The sequence below is a fragment of the Heloderma suspectum genome, chromosome 11 (genome assembly GCF_057233095.1).
Source record: "Heloderma suspectum isolate Gila_16-S chromosome 11, 16-S_ref, whole genome shotgun sequence".
NCBI classification, from domain to species: Eukaryota; Metazoa; Chordata; class Lepidosauria; order Squamata; family Helodermatidae; genus Heloderma; species Heloderma suspectum.
Window position 1 is genome coordinate 18597802 of NC_139468.1, and position 14239 is coordinate 18612040.

General features: G+C 46.2%; 1 non-coding gene across 1 annotated transcript; it reads right to left on the reverse strand.

Moving 5' to 3' along the window:
- Window positions 1–1634: 1634 nt before the first annotated feature.
- Window positions 1635–1738, reverse strand: LOC146337096 (U6 spliceosomal RNA). Its single transcript, XR_014785453.1, has one exon. It is a non-coding gene; the product is annotated as a U6 spliceosomal RNA (small nuclear RNA).
- Window positions 1739–14239: the final 12501 nt, after the last annotated feature.

Below are 14239 nucleotides of genomic sequence, written 5' to 3' on the forward strand. Positions count from 1 at the left end.
ACCTCCAGAATTCTAGGGCAATTAAAAACTAAGAAGAATGTAGTCAGCAGGGACCAGCCCGCAGGGGAGATAAGATATTTCCATTCCAGAAGAACAACCCTCGTCACCTTTTTGTCTTTCACAAGACCAGATTGTAACAGATGACTTTAGACTGCCAGTAAAGAGAGGCTGTGGATTTCTGTTTGCTTTAGATAGCTGGTGGGAATTTAAAGGTGAAGCCATTTGTGTCCTCATGTCTATCATCTAACCTGGAGCCATCAAAATTGGTGTAACTCAGCCTTCCCCATCCTGGTGCCCTCCAGATCTGTCAGACTGCAACTCCCATCATTGCTGGGGTCACAGTCTATGCTGGCTGGAAATGATGGGACTTGCAGTCCAGCACATCTGGAGGGCATCAGCTTGGGGAAGGCTCAGTGGGGGCTGGTGGCTCCGATGTCAGTGGGGCAGTGAATCCACTCCAGGTGACAGTCAGAACCAGTCAGAACTCCAAAGGAGTTAGCTCCTTTAGAGTTCTGACTGGTTCTGAGTGAGACCCAGAGTGGATTCACTGCTCCACTGGCATTGGAGCCACCAACAACCACAGGGAAGGCCACAGGGGCTGTGGCTCAGGGGCGGAGCCCCTGCTTTGCATGCAGGAGGTCCCAGTTCGATCCCCGGCATCTCCAGGTAGGCTGGAAAAATCCTCGCCTGGAACCCTGGAGAGCTGCTGCCAGTCCGTGTACTGGGCTAGATGGACCAAGGGTCTGACTCAGTAGAAGGCAACTACCCATGTTCCTAACAGCCAGGTGGATCTTCTAGAACTGTAGTCTTCCGCCTTTCCAAATCCGAGAATCCACTTTCCATCCCAACCTGCACTTCTAAGTTCTTACAGAGTATTTCTACATTCCATTTTATCTCTCCTCCTCTATTGTTCTCCTTTGAGTGAATTTTAAAACAAAGCATAAAAAGAGAAAATGCAGCAAAAGCTTCCATCTGCATCTACTCAGCACCTATTCTGACAGACACAGTCTGATTCATGAGACGTGGTGGTTCTGTGAATCTGAGCTCCAACACAAGGTCCTTCCAGATGAGGTTTTTTTTAAAAAAATATTGTGCAGTTTATCAAACCGCCAAATGTGCCCACGGGCCCCAAAACATTGCCTCCCCCTGGTTTACTCTGAATGCCAGGGTCTTGGGCAGAGGGAGGCAGTTCTGTTACCTGATCCTTTTAAGTGAGGGGGGGCAACCTGTTTTGGTCTGGGGGCTGAGTTTCTGCCCTAAGCCAAGCCCGCAGGCCAGATGACATCAAGGGGTGGAGTCTCACACCAAAGTCCCTCCCCCTTCTGTGATGTCACCTGGCCTCACCCCATCTTCTCTTTTCCTCCCTTCCCTCTCTGTGTAGAGAGAGGCATGGAGCTCCTCTCCCCTGCCTCTAGGCCAGGAGGTGTGGCTTAATGAGGGGGAGGGGCTTGGGGAAGGCAGAGGGCGGGTCCCAAGGAGGATGCCCATCCCTCCACAGGACAGAATGGGAACCACCATGGGCCAGATGAGGCCTGCAGGCTGGCAGTTGCTGTCCCCTGTTTTAAGCAGAGACACCAGGGATTTAAACCTGCATGCACAGCATGTGCTCCACCACTGAGGTATCGGCCTTTCCCTCAAATACAGAACACTTTGTGATTTTTTTGTATCATTGTTGCACGGGGGCTGTGCTAATCTTCTCTGTATCATACCACTGCTAGCATATGCGTCACCTAAACAAATAGGAAAGTCCTTGAGATCTGGCCGGGTACAAACTTCAGACAAAAATCCAAGGTATTTTAAATAGACCTTCCTAAATAATGTGTTTTGCACATGCGTCATGAGCCGGTCATCATTCCTCAGGCGACAGGATTCCTAGGCATGTGACAAGAATGAGATGCCACTCAGTATGTGGAAGCTGTGTTTTCCACCATTCAAAGATAAATGGGTTGCTTCCCAATCTGCCAAAGGGTGCGCATAATACATGAGACATAATTTACTGCTGTGGCATTAATTAGTATTCTTGGTCACCAACATATGTGATGTGCCACTTCCATGAGCCAGCTGACAGCTCACCCTGCCACAGAATTCTGGGTGATTTAATAATAGTAATAAATACAGTTGGGTGATTTAATAATAGTAATAAATACAGTTGGGAACTGCAACAAAATGTTGCAGTGTGGAAGGCTCTTGTTCAGGGTTTCAGCCAACAAGCCATACCCTCTTCCAGGATAATCTTTTCTGATCCATCCCTACCCTGCAGTTTTCCAGTTTTTCCTCCCAACATGTGTTTTTTTTTTTTTTGTTGTTGTTATCTAGTTTACACCCGGAAAACTGCTCCATCTGGCTTTGCGATTGACACACAGGCCAGCCAATCAGCACTGCACACCATTGCTTTGGCTCCAAACAGAAAGAACATGATTCCCCGGAACTCCATCTGGGGAGAGAAGGTTGAACATCTGTCCAAAATGCATTGAGTAGGACTCCATAGCAGGATCTCTGTTAAAATCATACAAGCCTGTATGCACCCCTACTTACCTTTTATAAAATCACTTTTGCTTGTCAAGGCAAAACTGGATTTCTTTTTAATATGACCATCCATTGCTTGGGTAGCAATGTTTCTTGCAAACGCACTCCTTCTGCAAGAGGTCCCCCCCAACACCCATGGATGATGCTCAGGGCGTCACCATCTGGCATCTGCAAGAATGCAGTGTGGGAAGCCGTTCTCTGCACTGTCCCTGATCCTTTGTTCTATGGTCAGACCCAGAGAGTTGACGCCGAGGTTACTACAGGGCAAAGATGACACGGGAGATTTGTGGTAGGAAGCGAGGGAGCACGCAGCCTTGGCTTGGTGGGACAGTCTGGCGTTGGGATGAGATAATGGACTGGTGCGGTTGGCAAGCAGCAGCTCCAGCAAGCTCGCTCAGGTCGCAGCCTTGTCCAGTCGTCCTGACCTCATCCCGGCCTGATCAAAGAAAGGCGCTTGAGAGGAAATGCAGGGCAACTTGCACAGGCCGCAATTGCCCGGCGGGGAGAGGGTGGCTCAGTGTGTGTGCGCCCGCCCCTGGCTGTCAAGGGCATCCCTCGCCCCACACGAGATCCTTCGGAAATGCAGAGCAAACTTGCACCTGTGGCCTCAGTTCAGAGAAGAGGACTGCCAGGGTCAAAAGCTGTGGGGGCCTACGGCCCAGGAAGGCTAACCAGAAGTGTGTGAAACAGATGCTCCGTATGTGCCCTGCTGTGGAGGATGGTGGGGGGGGGACAACACTGCACAGGGCAGATGTTTTCTTCTCCAGCAAAACCATACAAGGTAAAACAATAATAATCATCCCCCAACACCAGGAATGTGCTTCCAATTCTTTCCAAGCATATGATGATTATCTCACCCACCACTGCTGCATAAATACGTGAGACTGGAGTTAATAATATTAGCATGGGAAGAGGATCAGCCAACCCAATGGACTGCAGTAAGGCAGTCTTCTCCAACCTGGTGCCCTCCAGATATGTGGGACTGCAACTCCCATCAGTTGCAGCCAGCATGGCCAGGACTGATGGGGATTGCAGTCCAAACCATCTGGAAAGCATCAGGTTGAAGACGGCTGTAGTAGCAGCAGGTTTTATTTATTTACTTACTATTTTTATCCCATTTTTTCCTCTTGCAAGGAACCCAAGGCAGCTTACATGGTCCCCCTCCTCTCCATTTTATCCTCACAACAACCCTGTGAGGTAGGTTAGGCTGAGAGTCAGTGACTGGCCCAAAGTTACCCAGCGAGCTTCATGGCTGAGTGGGGACTACAACTTGGCTCTCCCGAGTTCCAGACCAACACTCTAACCACTACATCACACTGGCTTTTAGATTGTTTTCCACTGAAAAAATAGAGAGAAAGAAAGAGTTATAAAATATCCCACATAAGTCTGTGGAAAAGAAAAACTGTATGGACTGACTTCACTGCATTGGTAAGTGTCTGTAGCATGTTTCAGCTTTTTGTGAGTTCCCAGAGTACAGTGCATGGGATTCAACAACATGTAGGTTTGCAACTCAAGCTGTCAAGCCGCACGTATGCAACTCTCCTTTGACCTGGGGAGGTGGTGGGCTCTCCCACACTGGAGGCCTTCAAGACGAGGCTGGACAGCCATCTGTCAGGGATGCTCTGACTTGGATTCCTGCATTGAGCAGGGGGTTGGACTCAATGGCCTTGTAGGCCCCTTCCAACCCTACTATTCTATGATTCTATGATCTGGTATGATTAGGATTCTGGATTCTGTGGTGCCTGTGGCCATGCACAGAACTAGGCTCTCTGCTTCTGTTTCTTTTTATTTGGAAAGGATATGGCTCATGTCTGTGGAAATAGGTCTGAAACCCACCAGCGGTGCTTGTTGTTCACAGAGCAGAGTTTCTCCCTCCCACACCTACCTCTCATGTGATCGCCATAGGCGATGTCTTATTCACCCCAACAAGGCCAGCTCATGCCATTTTATGTATTCAGAATCCTTATACCTCTACCTTTCCTCCAAAAGGAGCACAGAGCGTCTTACAACATTAGTCAAACAAGTACCAATAACACAACTATAAAATCACACTATCACACTAAAACAAACAAGAATAATCTAACCTAAAAACACCAAAAGCATCAAGTCAGGAGCCAAATGCTTGTGTACATAAAAATATCTTTAACTTATGTTTAGAAATAGTCACAGTGGGGGCTCATCACATCTCTCCCGGAAGGGAGCTCTACAAACAGGGGCTGTCTCCCTGGCAGTACAATTCCAACAGTAATAAAAAAAGCAACTCACAGTTCCCTGCCATTTCATGACACTCCAAATCAGCTGCCTGGAGCAGCTGCCTTGCTCTGCCTAACGGTAGGACCGGCCCTGTGCCCAAAGCACGCCTCCTGCCACTGCACCGAACCATGCAAAAAGTTCTTCATTTCTGCACGGTTCCAAATTCAGCGTTTCCCTCTCAGATATCGTAGAGACCATTGCTGAAATGCTGTCTGCGCACAGCTGGCTCTCGAGTGGACACAGTTTGGACAATCACAAGGGGGAAAGAAGCCACTCTGGCTTCGTCCCCCTCTCCCGCATGTGCTGCACAAGCGACCTCCATTTGCGCAAGCCCCTGCACTGTAGCATGGGCTGGCAGGCCACCCGAACCCAGCACACAGTGTGGAGCGGGTGGCTTCGCACCTACCCCACAGCCTCTACTGCGTGTCGAATGCGCGGGGGCGGTGGGAGAAGCCACGATGGCTTCTTTCCCGTCACGATCGTCTGAATCCAGTCATTGTGTTGGCTTCAATAGTGCCCTTCCATTTGTGCAAAGGCTCCTATTGCAAATGGAAAGATTTTCGACTGAGCAGAAACTCCACTGAGCATAGTGAGGAGGAGGTCATTTTCACTTATTCCCTCTCCTGCTCTGACCTTTCCATCTCCCATGCTATTCCACAGGGTTTACCAGACCTCCAGAGCACTTTTTTTGAGGGGGGGACGACTGTATCCTCCTCCATTTCTAGGAGCTTTCACTGGATTGAAGGATAGAAGGTCACCATTGGATTTAATCCAGTGTTTCCAACCCTTCACCCTCCTGGTTTCTACTAGGGACACCATTTCAGGAGGTTCAGGGTGGGCGAGGGGAGTCACCTCCTCACCCTAACTGAATTTCAGACCTCATGAGATTATCGATCAGGAAACCTGTATCTCCAGCAGGTTTCCTGTTTCTACACACTTATTGGTATAAAAGAACTTATGTGCCAGGTGGGCATGCCAAAGGCACAAAACCATTTAGGGAAGCAGTTATGAACCGGATGGATGATCACGCTTATGCTATAGTATCTCTCGAGACCCAGTCCAACATGCTAACCACTACACCACACTGCCTCTCTTTTCTTTGTATTTTACTGTTGTAATCCACTTTGGGTGCCTCAGCAGGGAAACAGTATTGAAACATATTCAATAATAAACAGAAACAGATGGAAAATGCACGCTGGATGCTTTTGTTAATGAATGTAGGAGGCACGAGAGCCACAGAAATATGTGACTCCTGGCAAACCATTTGCTCAGATACTGGTCTAATGAGCAAGTACCCTTTTCTCCAATGCTTCCCCCAAAGCAGGAAGCGGCGCGTGTACAAATGCAAGAGTCAACTATGACCTAAAGGGCAGAGATGCAGTTGGGCTCCCGGGTCAATGGTCCAGTGACAGCTAGGCTGTTTTCCTTCCAGCAAGGCATTAAGCAATATCTGTCTCAACTTGTCCACAAGTGGAGCCAGCATGTCTTAAAGAAGGGCTGAGAGCTGGAACTCGGCACCGGTTGGTCTCAGCGTTATGAGATATTCGGCCTCAGTATGAAGAAGTTTTGAGCTGAAATGGGGTTGAGGCTGCAAACACTGGGGAACCAAATTGCCTTCTCCCCAGAAATGGTCAACCATTCATTCCATCCAGTGAGCACTTGGCCATTTGGTGTCTCTCTAAATCAGGAGTGCAGAGACTCAGGTCCGGGGCCCAAATCTGGCCCTCTGGGATTCCCTAGATGACTATGCACCCTTTCCCCTGGCCCTGCTCCCTGCCCCCTTTCCCCAATCACCAATTGTTTTGTGGTTCCCTGGCTTTGGGGCAGTTTTTTCCCTGTTCTAAAAGTAAATTAGGAAAAGCCTCTCCTAAGGCTGAGTTCCTGGCAATAAGAGCATTAAGCTAAAATATGGCGGCATATTTGGTGTTTTAGCCCCTTTGTCTTTGGCCCCTCCCACCACTGGAATGTGGCCCCCAAGAGCTCCTCCAGAATGGAATTCAGCCCTCAGACTGAAAGTGGTTTTGCATCCCTGCTCCAAATGGTGCTTTATCAATGTCAACCCTGGTAGCCCTTGGACTCCACCTGCCTGCTTAAGCAGTAGGAATGCTAATTGGCCAGAACCTGCGGCTCACCTTCAAGTCATTCAGGGCGACCTGCGTTTGGCCCCCAGCCTGCCCAGTGAGAGCCCAAAGGGAATAATCTACATTTGAAAAGACCAGCTCATTTTGCCCAAGGATGATAAACAACAGCTGGCCAGCTTTGCTTATAGGACCAGACTGCAGAGGCCGCAGCCAAAACATCAGCCGTTATGTTGCTGGAGAAGGGAGTTGGCTCTAATACCCACAAATGTTTAACCAATGCACATGACTGAGCTTTTCTTACAGGGCAAGAATAGCTCTGTTTACCTTTAAAAGAAGACAATACAAAGTATTATAATAGAAATACACAGCTGAAATCACCTTGCCTGCAGCAAGGTAATGCTTGCTTCTTTACAAGGGCTTGCTATCACCTCTACAAGGAGCTTCTGCTTTGAGCTGGCCCACATGGTTGTAATAGGATGGCCATATGTCCTCATTTACAGAGGTCAGTCCTTTTGAAGGGCTGTCCTGTCCAAGTCCAGTTTAAAGATAAAGAACCATAAGATGGGAGAGCAGCTGCGGGCTGGAATTGGCCCATTCCACAGTGAACACCTGGGCAGCAGAATGAACAGGCAGGCACATGGGTCACCTGGTCATGGTCCTCCCCACTATGAAATGGTATATCTATTTAAATTATACTAACAATTTCTAAATTTGCATTTATTCATGTCAATTAGCATATGCAAATGTTACGCAAATCTGTATCCTCTTTTGCCCTCTTTCTTGGTGATGCATTTCCTCATTTTTGGTGATGCATAAAAACATAAGAAGAGCCCTGCTGGATCAGACCAAGGGTCCACTGTTCACACAGTGGTCAACCAGTTGCCTACGGGAAATCCACAAGCAGGACCTGAGTACAACAGCACCACCCCATCCATGTTCCCCAGCAAGTGGTGTACATAGGCATACTGCCATACTGCATAGTGGAGGTAGCACATAGACATCAGGACTAGTAGCCATTGAGAGCCTTCTCCTCCAGGAATTTGTCTAACTCCCTTCTAAAGCCATCCAAAGTGGAGGCCATCACTACAGCTTGTGGGAGTGAATTCCATAGTTTAACAATGCGCTGCGTGAAGACGGTCTTCCTGTTATCTGTCCGGAATCTCCTACCAGTCAGCTTCATGGGATGAGCCCATTGGGTTCCAGTATTATGAGAGAGGGAGAAAAATGTCTCCCTAGCCACTTTCTCCACACCCTGCCACCCTCAGTGGCCACCCTAGCTTACTTTAACCTCTACAAGGAGTTTACTCTGTGAGCCAGTTCACATGTTTGTAAATGTGGAAAATCTCTGTGCACCTGCAACTTTGTGTGGGAAGGCCACCATCCGCTCTCTAATGGTGGTAAGCCAGATGTCCCTGAGATGCTCAGGAACACAGCACGTTGTTGGCCACCATCAGCTGTTTTCTGTCAATACTGTCTCTGAATATAGAGTTTCAGTTCCTAGCTATCATGTCTTACAGTCATTAATAAACATTATCTATTAGTCTTGAAAGTGCCACAAGACTCTTTGTTGGTTATTTATCTCCGCTGAATGTGCCATTAAAAACAAAGAAAAAGCCGTCTACATGAATAACTACCATTACTGCACCCTACGGGAAAAAAATTCCATCATGCAGCATGTTGATTGCATGCTGCATGAAGAGTACTTTCTTTATCTTAAACCTGCGTCCAATCAATTTCATTCAATGATTCCGGCATTTTGATAAAGAGAAAGACAGAGAGAGAGAATGAGAATAATTTCCCACTGCTCATGCTCTCCATTGAAAGATTAGCTAAATGTTACAGACGGATGTCTGCAATTAAATCCTGAAGGCCACTTTAAAAAAAAAAAAAAAGAAATTGATGATTCAGTGGGGGCACAATTTAGAGTGGAGAAGCAAGGAGAGGGAAGGAAGGAGTGCTTAACCCTTCCCTTCCATGTCACCACTCCCAAACAGCTTCACTGTGCTTTTTTCCCCTGTGGAACTCCAAATTTATCCTTGCAAACTCAGAGTGCTTTGAGAGAGGGGCCCTCCGCTTCTCTACTCTAAATTACCTGGGAGCTACTCTTTCTTTTCAGAAGCAGCCATCCTGGTTTAGTTATAGGCATCAATGAGTTTTTCTGCTCAAGGCAATTATTGTGCTCTTGCCATTCCTTGCTCATGTTTGTTTACGGGTTCTTTAGACGACGCATAACCCTCCAGTTTCACTTCTGTTGTTTTTTAAGAGCACTGTTCTGGACCGGCTTAGAGCAGGGAAGAAAGAATAGTATTTGTGAAAGTGAAAGAAAACATATTTTCATACTTGTGAAATTGCGTTATTCCACCATTCTACCATTTGGTGGTTTCCCAGCTTTTGTGTCTCTTCTAAGGCTTAGTGCCGGGCTCTAAGCTAAAATATGCTGGTATTTTGGCCCTGCCCCTTTTGCCCTCCCCCCACTGCATTGCAGCCCCCAAGAGCATCTCTGAAATGGAATTTGGCCCTTGGTCTGAAAGAGGTTCAACACTCGCAGCTTAGATTGTAAGTACAAGAAACTGAGGATTGGGTCCAGGGTCTGCCTCCATGGATGGAAGGGCTCTGCTCAGAAAGTAGTGCCGCCTGATTTTTGGGGAGCCCCAGAGCTCACCCCATTCAGCAGAGTCCTTGACCCACTATGTAGCATTTCCGGGGGGCTGGGGGTGGGCTGCTGTGCAGAGAAGCAAGTGGGGAAGTCTTCTTCTGTGAGCTCAGTTGTATGCACCTGGCTGGATCCAACCCCCTAGTGATTTAGGGTCTAACAACACGTCATCTGAACAGCACAATTAGCAATGATGTTGGATTTTTTTTTTAAATTAACATTCCACCCCCCCTACCCCAGCCTGGCATTTGTCACAGCACACAGGGAGGGGAGCTTTAAGCGGCAATCTCCATGAAAATCGCCCCCGCATCAATTTGCATTAGGAAAAAAACCCTCCCACTGCTGATGCCAATGAGAATTGTGTCCCCCTTCCCCCTTTGCTACTTGCTCTGTGCTGATGAGGCTGCAGTTTTCTTGGAGAGTGTTGCTGGGAGTGGGAAGGCTTAAACCTCCCTTGGCAAACCTGCTCCTGGCTCCCAGGGTTGTAGTCAATGAATGGTGAAGGCCTAGGATAACTTTCAAGCACTGGGTCCTTAGTTTGAGTTCTTTAATGTTCTCAAATTAAAATCTATTTGATTTCTGTTCATACAGTTAAGTAAAGGTTTAAACATGTTTGGCTACCTGACTTCCTCTTCTTGCTGTTCTGCCCCTCCCAAGCCCCCTCACCTTGACATTTCTGGCTACCGGCCTGGAAATGAATGAAACCATTTGTCCAGAATGAAGGCCAGCTTGCCTCATCAGATTTGTGGGGCTCACCTGCCAGTCACCAGCCCTAGAGTTTGCAAGGCAGTGCTGTGTGATTTTGTCTTCCCAACAGATGCCTTTGGTCCTAGCAACATTCCCTTTGATAAGGAGCATGCTAAAGCTGCCATCGCCCATGCTGTCTGAAAAATTTGTTTTCAATAGCACAAGTGTTTGAACTTCTGGGCTAGAAGTGCAGATCCATACATTACACGTAATGTAAACACTCCCCGTGCTCCAGAATCAACCATAATTATGGAACTAAAACAAGTCTTACTGTGTTCCCATCATTAGTGTGTTTCATGGTACTTATCTGTTTAAGTTGGAGGCCCATGAAAAGATCAGTCTGTTTCACTTCAAAGGGGAGCTTAGATTGCTTTCCCAGCGACAGGCTTTGCACGGATTAAAGTAAGTCACATTGCAGCCATGCAACTATACTCATTGGTTATGTATTCACATAGAGGTCTTGTGAGTGTCTAAAGCAGTGGTATGTGGCTCTCAACACCAAGAAGCATTACGTCAGATCACATGGGCATATAATCCAGATCAAGTTAGTTGAAAGGTGTTAAACAGAACAGACATTGTAAGACTAACTAGTTATGGTTAACATCTTTCCACTATTATTTTGTGCTCACAATTGGAGAATGGATTTTGCGTCCCCGTCCTTTGATGCATATTTATGGTGAAGTGGGAATCTTTATCCATGGAGGTATTATGGAATGCCACAAGTTCTCCTACAGAAAGAAGGGTTTTAGAGGACGCAGGCTCTTTACATGATGCCGTGATCCTCCAAGGTGTCTCCTGCACTAAATGTGCTTTGTTCCATTTTTAAATAGATCGCAGATAATAAGCTATCAAATTACCCTGCTTGTGTTCCACTTCAGTTTCCTCCGTGAAAAGACTTGAAGTGGCAAGAAGAGGAGTGAGATCAATGAAAGAGAATGGAAGACTCAGATATGGGGAGAAGGAGCAGGAAGGGGGGGGGAGGAAGTGGGTGAAAAAGGGAGTCAGTGGTGATCCTGCATTTAAAATGGAAGCAGAAAGCCCCGTTTTAAATGCAGGATTTTAGGCTGGTGTAGAAATGCCCTGATTATTACAGCATCTACAATAACATGTATTTTAGCTTTGATTCAACGTTCTAGGACTTTAGAAGCACATGTGAGCATTGATTGATTGAATGGGTTAGATCTAGATTTAGGGCGCAATCCTATGCATGTTTAGACAGAGAAAAGGCCTACAACTTTCCTATAGGCATATTCTCTGTCTAAACATGCATAGGATTGCGCCCTAAGTCATACTTAAAGCAGACCCACTGCAATCCTGAGTAGACCCATGACTAAATCTGGATCCAACTCATTATATTTATTAGTCATCCCATAACTTAATTTTCTGGGCGATAAACAATTGTGAAACAATTTAAAAAGCCTAACACCCATAGAATCCAATCAAATGAAGCACTGAAATCCAATAAAACAAAAGCAATCATGGCTAAACAGAGTCAATATAATCCCATCCACAGTCACAAAAAGAAATGAAACAACCTTCTAGTGTGAAGTCATATTCTAACTTCCATAAAAAGCAGAGATTAAAGTATAAATATCAATATTTGAAGACAATATTAAAATAATGTTTAAAGGCCTGGGGGAGAAAAAAAGTATTTGCTTGGTGCTGAAAAGACATTATCAGAGGTGCCAGGCAAGACTCTCTGGGGAGAGCATTCCACAATTAGGAGGCTACCACCAAAAAGGTCATCCTCTCCCTTATAGCCACCCTCCATACGTCAGATTGAGGTGGTGCTCAGAGAAAGGCTTCTACTAATGATCTTAAAGTCAGAGTAGATACAGATGGGAAAAGACTACCTTGCTACTATATCTATAGTAGGCACATACTGGAAGACTGTGTTGGAAGACTGTCACATAAAACCTGTGTTATTATTACAGATGAGATCTACCAATACATTGATTCTTGGCATATGGAACTTCATGAATGAGGTTTTCACTGAAATGGGTCATAGATGAGCATCTTGTTAAACAAAGCAGCATCACATCTAGAAACTGAAATTGAATCTGTTTTATACAGAGCAATGAAACAATTTACTCTGTCTTTTTTGTTAACATGTTATTTTGTATCCCATTTTCTGTGACTTTGTGATTGCATGTAGAAATGAAACGAGGCTTCCTTTGTGTATGTGTGTGTTTGTTAGCAAGGCAATTATTATTGCTATTGTGATCAGCTTCATACGCATATTAGCACATTATACATTTTTTCACTCTTTTCCCCCTTTCTTCACTCTTTTGGATGAGCCTTTTCTTTCTTTTTCTTTTTTTTCTCCTTCATTATCCTTCCTGTACAGATAAAGAATAGGTTGTCCTAAACCAATCTTCCCCAACCTGATGTCCTCCAGATGTGTTGGATTACAGTTCCCATCACCCCATCCAGCAGGGCTTTTGGCCTCTAAACCTTCTATCAACAGGGATGAATCTTTTCGATGAACTTCCGACTCCTGCAGTCCATTAAAGTTCCTTGCAGTTTTGGTCAGTGTAAGCCTTCTTTTACTGTCCATGCTTGCCCCCTTGTGGTAAGATACAGAAAGAAAGCCACAATATCCTACATGAAAAAGACTACTGTTTTAGCAGAGCGGAAGGACATGTATTTAGCTGATAAAAGGACATGTGTTTTAATGATGAAATTATTGCTCATTCGTACTTCTTCACAGAGCACATAGTTAAACTATGGAGTCATGATGGGCACCAACGTGGACAGCTTTAACAGGGGATTAGACACATTCAAGGAGGATGAAGTTATCAATGTCTACTAGTCATGATGGCTAGATACTGCCTCCAGAGTCAGAGGCAGCATGCTTCTCAATGCCAGTTCCTGGGGAGCATAAGCAGGAGGGCACTATTGCACTCATGTCCTGCTTGATGGCTTCTCATGGGTATCTGGCTGGCTACTGTGCAAACAGAATGCTGGAACAGATGGGCCTTGGTCTAATCCAGCACAGTTCTTATGTACTTCTTCTCTTCTCTCATATTTTCTGAGAATTAGCTATCTCTGATTTTACTAGACTTTCATCTCCAATCTGAACCCATTGCAACTTAGGGTCAAACTAGATGGGATGCAAGAGATTTGTATTTGGATCTCCTGAGATCTTTTTTCTTGGACCGAGGGTTCAATCCTATGTCCCCTAGACAGTGTCTGGGGGACAAAGGATATTTCCATTTCTGGGATCAGAGGTTGGAATCAGGGCTCTGACCTTGGAGCCCAGAAACCATGCTCCCCGCCCCCTCGCCTGCCTCCTCATAGCTGGTGTGGTCCTCTCTGCACTGGTCACGTCTTCGTACTCAGAAACAGTGCGCGGAGATGGCAAAAAGGGGGCATTCCCAGGGGTGGGGAGGGGAGGAGACCATGGAAGCTGCTTTACACAGCTTCCTATGCACGTCCCAGCCTCCTTCCCTCTCCTTCTCCGAAGCCACACCTAGTCTAGGGAAAATGCAGGGCCGCCGGAGCATGGAGGCGAGGATACTCCGATACTCAGATACATTGGATACTTGGCAGCCTCTACGATCAAGATGGGATTGCTCCCTCCATCCCTCCTTCAAATCTACCACGGCTGTCCCAAAGTCTCCTGTTCTCTCATGCAATTTAGCACTTTCAGGCTTGCTGCCCATTGTGTCTGGAATACACTCCCAGCACACACCTCTGTGTAGGGTGCTCGCTTACGCATCGTCAGAAGAGAGAAAATTAATCAAGAAAAGATGTATATTTGTATAAAATTGGCATATGCTAATTTATATGCATAGATGCACATTTATAAATACTTAGTATCATTTAAATAGAAATACAATACATCTCACCCTAGCAGGGAAGACTGTATCCAGGCAACCTGTGTGCTTGCTCAGGCTGCTGTCCATGTATTAACTTTTGAATGGCCACTCCAAAGTCTCTGCTCTCCCTTCTTATGGTTATCGTTAAACTGGAGTTG